The sequence below is a fragment of the Rhineura floridana genome, chromosome 14 (genome assembly GCF_030035675.1).
Source record: "Rhineura floridana isolate rRhiFlo1 chromosome 14, rRhiFlo1.hap2, whole genome shotgun sequence".
Classification (NCBI taxonomy): Eukaryota; Metazoa; Chordata; class Lepidosauria; order Squamata; family Rhineuridae; genus Rhineura; species Rhineura floridana.
Window position 1 is genome coordinate 40,138,234 of NC_084493.1, and position 6,024 is coordinate 40,144,257.

Genomic DNA, 6,024 nt, shown 5'->3' on the forward strand with positions numbered 1-6,024 from the left:
ACAATGAGAAATGGAGAGGATCTGAAATTGACAGATTGGCCCATCCCTGGCCCTGACTTGCAGAAATGTTCTGAAAGTTACCCAGACAGATCTGGTGAAACAAAAGGTCTCACACTTCTTAAAAGCAGCCCATTTTCATTTCAAAGTTTTCTGTGTTGGTGCTTAATATCCCAGTGTTGATGAACAACCTTTCTCAGGTAACGATTACTCTATGAACCCCTCTGATAATTTTTCAGGAGTACTTACTTTTCAAGGGTATTTTGATGACCTAAAGCTAAAAATCTGAGTACAAGGATTTTGATGTACGGGAAATGAGGTCCATGCCACATTATTTACAGTAAGAATTTTATCCCCATTTGCTCTGGTGGCTGATAATAACTTCATAAGTTGTCTTTCAGTTTGTAAAGTGCCCCTTTTAACCTCTAACTGCTAAATGACACCAGCTGCGGTTTCCCGTTAAATTAAATTAAGTGAAAATTCAATTAGGAGGGGAAAATGTTGTATGCCTCACTTCAGTAGGAGACTTGAGAAAAGACACATTCAATGTTGGGTGTGGTTTTTTTTTTAACAATTGAACATATGAACAGTTCATAATTGAACCTGTTCAAGTGGAGGGTTCATTCTCCTCTAGGGACCTATTTATGGGACATATTGTTATTTGTATGGTTTAAATCTGATTAGCATATATGGGTTTGTCTTTTCAGCATACTGTAATTAGCTGTTGCTGTGTTGACCTCAGAGCCGAAGATATCCAAACAGTCACCATAGGATACTGCTAAGGTGTGCAATTCTGTTGTGAGCAAATAAGGACAGTTCAGAATTAGCCAAGATCTGCAGGTTGAAGTCCAAATTTAATATGCAGAACCAGAAACCAAAGTTTGAGTCAATACATTTACAGTGCAATCTTGTGCATGTCTACTCAGACGTAAGCTCCATTGAGTTGGGAATTGCTTCCAGATAAGTGTGCCTAGGATAGCAGTTCTATGATGCCTACAAGGCTTTCAGTAAGTAATTAAAAATGCCATTTTTCTTCTCTCTGCTCATCTCTTCTCACCTCACTTGACTGTTGCTCTTCACAAAGCTTGCTTCTGACTTCTCACGACCCGGTTATAATTTCCCCCCTATGGTTCAAAACAGGAAGTGTAAGACTTTGAGTTCAAGAGAATGCCACTAAACACATCTCAAGGGGAAAATCTAAATGGCCAAAGTCAGGAAATATAGTCATTGTTATTACATTTGAGACAGTCTTTTGTTCCTTCCCCCCAAGATTCATTTAATCTAAATGCATCTAAGGGCAAATGGCACCCTCATCTTTCTCCCTTGGTGCCTCACAGGTCTCCAGACTGACTGGTCCAGGCAGGGTCAGCATCCTGCCATGGGTCCTAAAAACAAAAGAAGGTTTCAAACATTTAGAATCAGAGAGTTGGAAGGTACCTCAAAGTCCATCTAGTCTAACCTCCCGTCAAGTTTCTTCATATTTCTGAGATTCATTAGTCGCCTAATACAAAAATAGTATCTAGGTGTAGTACAAACAGGAAAAAATACAGAGTTAAAAACCTAGTAATCATCAATGCACTACCAAAACAACAACCTCTCAAGTATCACATCAACAGTATATGAGCCATGATAACTTGCCACAATCCACCAAAAGGTCGGGAAAAGAGGAAATTCTTAACCTGATGCTCAGAAGATGTTAAAGTTGACAGCAGGTGGACTACACCAAGAGAGCATTCCATAGCTAAGGAGCCACAAGCAAATAGGCCTTCTTCCATGTCATCACCCTTCAGACTTTGCTTGGGGGAGGACACACAGAGAAGGGTATGAGTAGGTATTTGGGCTTTGTAGGTTAAATTCAGCATTTTAACTTGGGCTCGGAAATAGGGTTGCCAAGTCAGAAGCATCCCAAACCTTGAGATTTCAGGGTTGCTCACTGTGATGCCTAATGATGTCATAGGGGGCCTTGTGATGTCATTAAGCATCAACCACAGTTGCTTGGAGAATCCACTCAAACAAAAAAAATTCTCTGATTGGAAATTAAGATAGAAATCTTAGCTAAATGAGGGTGTTTCCGGGTCCAGCTGAAGTGACAGGATCATTCCTTCATACCTGCTTGGAGAGCCTGGCTAAGGAACATTTAATCCAGAGCTTGGAAAAGTTACTTTTTTGAACTACAGCTCCCATCACCCCGATCCAGTGGCCATGCTGGCTGGGGCTGATGGGAGTTGTAGTTCAAAAAAGTAACTTTTCCAAGCTCTGATAATCTAGCCTACTTGCTTCTGGCAAGAAGGGTTTAAGTGCCCTCAGGCCAGCCCAGTCACCAGAAGGCCGTTGTAGGAAGAAAGCCTAGCATTGTGGAGATGTTAGATGGGAACACTCAGGAGTAAAGATGCATACCCCTGAAGGCTACAATTGTAAACACACTTACTAAGGGCCTAAGCCCCATAGAACTCCACAGGACTTGCTTCTGAGTAGATATAGTTAGGATTGTGCCGTTGGTAAGGCTTGACTAGGGATCCTCTGCAATGATATCCATACCAAAGCAGGGTTGGCTGCCCCCTAACTGGAATGCCCTGCCTGCCTTTTAATATGGCTGCGCCAAACTTCTTTACAGACTTGATCCTTCACTGCAGAGAGAGGATTGAGAAATGAATAAGAGTTAAGAAGATTCTCTACCTTTCTCTGCCTATCCTATGGACTGTTACAAGCTCACTTTGAAAGCCAACGTAATTCCAGTGAGTAATAATTGACAGAGGGAAAACACAGGTGTTTGTTCTACCTTCACAGGCAGTAGATTGGGAACAACATCAATTGAAGCCACACTTCCCAGTATGTGAATTCTCTTTTACCACTATTGGGCAAGAAACAAACCATCATGCAAATAACAAGGTGCATCATCAATGGGTTTAAAGGGGTTGAGCTGACCACATGGAACCATTGCTGTTGGCAGTAAGGTCAGAGGTAAATGAAATGCAAATAGAAAAAGAAAAAGACAGTGATGATTTTCTAAATGCAATACCATACCAACCACAACAAGATTCCTATGAGTAAGACGGAAAACTCAGCATCCCACAACCAGTCAGGGTTCCTAACTAAAACTAAAAAAATCCTGTCAACCAGTCAGCCAAGATCACAGAAATCCCCATTCAGCACAACCTGACCTGGGGGCCACAGTGGCACGAATGCTGTGGCACGATTGCTGACATGAGTGAGACCCTATCAGCACATAATATATCTGCTCTGAAATCTGCACTGGTTGCCAATTTGCTACCAGGCCAAGTTCAAGGTGTGCTTTCCATGTTACGAGTTTCACATAATACTTGTTCTGCTCTTGCAAGAAATCAGTCCTTTAGTGTGGCAGTGCCTACTCTTTGGAACTCCCTGTCTATTGACATTAGGCAGGCGCCTTCATTGTACTCTTTTTGGGACCTGCTAAAAACATTTTTGTTTAGGCAAGCCTACCCAGGCATGTAGAAGCTATGATGTTTTTTATCTGTTTTTAACTCATTGTTGGTTTTATTATTTTGATTGTTTTTAAATACCTGTCTTTAATTGGTTTTACCAATAATTTTATTGTTTTAATTCCGTCTATAAACTGCTTTGAGGTTTTTTTACAATAAAGCAGTATATAAATGTTGCAAATAAAATACATAAATACATTTCAGAGTCACTGTGGCCCTTGGGTCTCTTTCCTGAGTCAGGCCATTTGATACCATCTAGCTCCGCACTGCTGACATGGATTATCATTGGCTCTCCAGGCTTCCAGGCAATAGTCTCTTCCAGAGATTGAATTTTGGACCTTTGTGTGCAAAGCACACAAAGAGCTACAGCCCTGTTCAAAAAAGTATCTTTTAACATTGTTCTTTTTAATTCACTCATGAATGCACATCATACCTACGGCTGATCCACACCATTCATTTAAAGCACATTCAACATACATTTGAAGCACATGAATCACACCACAGAATCATGGGAACTGCAGTTTGTTAAGGGTGGTGGGAACTATAACTGTGAGGGGTAGGGATTGGGTTCACTCTTTGGTTCTGGTCCATGTTTTGGTTTTTGCAACTGGCTTGTGATGCCGATCCGCAACATTTCCCCCCCCCCAATTTTTTTAATTTTTTTTTGCTATTTCTGATCCACTTGTAATAGCTAATGAAATTACTAATGCTGTTGGCCATCTTTCTACTGATGGTCTCTTGGGTTTTCTATTTACATTTAAATTAGGCAGATCATTGCCTGTCAATTCTGCCTCTTGCCTCAGGATACTGCAGTACTGACCAAAGATGTTAATGGCAATTGTTATCACCTTTTTGAGACAGAACTTCAAAGGAATACACATTGCAGCACGTCAGAGCAAAGTTGGTTACCTTAATAACAATATCAAAATAGCTGCGGATTTGTTTTTTTTAAAAACCAGTGTCACTAACAGTTGCAAGCATTAGTCAAACCCGATCCAAAGACATACAGGATTCACAGATTCTCACAGAATTTGGTAACAAATCCAAAAATAGCCTGACCACTGTTGTCCACGCACTGGTAACCCCCAGGCTTGATTACTGTAATGCGCTGTATGTGGGGCTGCCCTTGAGGTTGGTCCAGAAGCTGCAGCTGGTGCAAAATGCGGCGACAAGACTGCTCACTGGGGCAGGGTATCGCCAACATGGCACCCCACTGCTGAAAGAATTGCACTGGCTGCCCATTTGCTACCGGGCCAAGTTCAAGGTTCTAGTTTTGGTGTACAAAGCGCCATACAGCTTGGGACCAGGATACCTGAAAGACCATCTTACCCCTTATATACCCAGTCGATCACTGCGCTCTGCAGGTGAGGGCCTCCTGCAGATACCATCTTATCAGGAGGTTCATTCTGCACAATATAGGAAATGGACCTTTAGTGTGGCAGTGATGGAGGATCCTTCAAGCATCCTGGCCTCAAGTAATTTGGGCCCTTGAGAATGATGGAGGAAAAATGGAGAATTTTTATATATCCACATATATAAACATTGATATGAAAGATATAAGAAGAGATATGAGATACGGCCTTTTGGAGACCACAAAATACAGTCTCATGGAGAGGCAACTGCCCCCATACCCACTCTTTCACCCCCACTCTCTCACCCCCACTTGCTAACTCACCCTATTTATTTATTTTATTTATTTGTTAGATTTTTATACCGCCCGACTAGCATAGCTCTCTGGGCGGTTTACAGCAAAATACAGATACATACAATAAGAACCCATAATAATACTACAAGAGCACATATAAGAAAATGAAAAGTCTAAAATCAATTATAGCAAATTTAAAACTAAATTAAAATTAAAATTAGATTAAAATGCCTTAGAAAAGAGGAAGGTTTTAACTTGGTGCCGAAAAGATAGCAAAGTCGGCGCCAAGCGCACCTCATCGGGGAGACTATTCCACAGTTCAGGGGCCACCACCGAGAAGGCCCTAGTTCTTGTTACCACCCTCCGAGCCTCTCTCTGAGTCGGAACTCAGAGGAGGGCCTTCGATGTAGAACGCAGTGTACGGGCAGGTTCATATCGGGAGAGACGTTCCAACAGATATTGTGGTCCTGCGCCGTGTAAGGCTTTATAAGTCAAAACCAACACTTTGAATCTGGCCCGGAAGCATATTGGCAGCCAGTGCAAGGGAGCCAGAACAGGTGTTATGTGTTCAGACCGCTTGGTCTTCATTATCAGTCTGGCCGCCGCGTTTTGCACGAGCTGCAGCTTCCGAACTGTCTTCAAAGGTAGCCCTACGTAGAGCGCATTGCAGTAGTCCAATCGCGAGGTTACCAGAGCATGTACCACTGATGTTAGGTCCTCCTTGCTCAGATAGGGATGTAGCTGGGCTACCAACTGAAGTTGGTAGAACGCATTCCGTGCCACCGAGGCTACTTGAGCCTCAAGTGACAGGGAAGGATCTAAAACAACTCCCAGACTACGAACCTGTTCCTTTAGGGGGAGTGTAACCCCATCCAGAACAGGGTGTATATCCACTATCTGGTCAGAGAAACCGCCCACCAG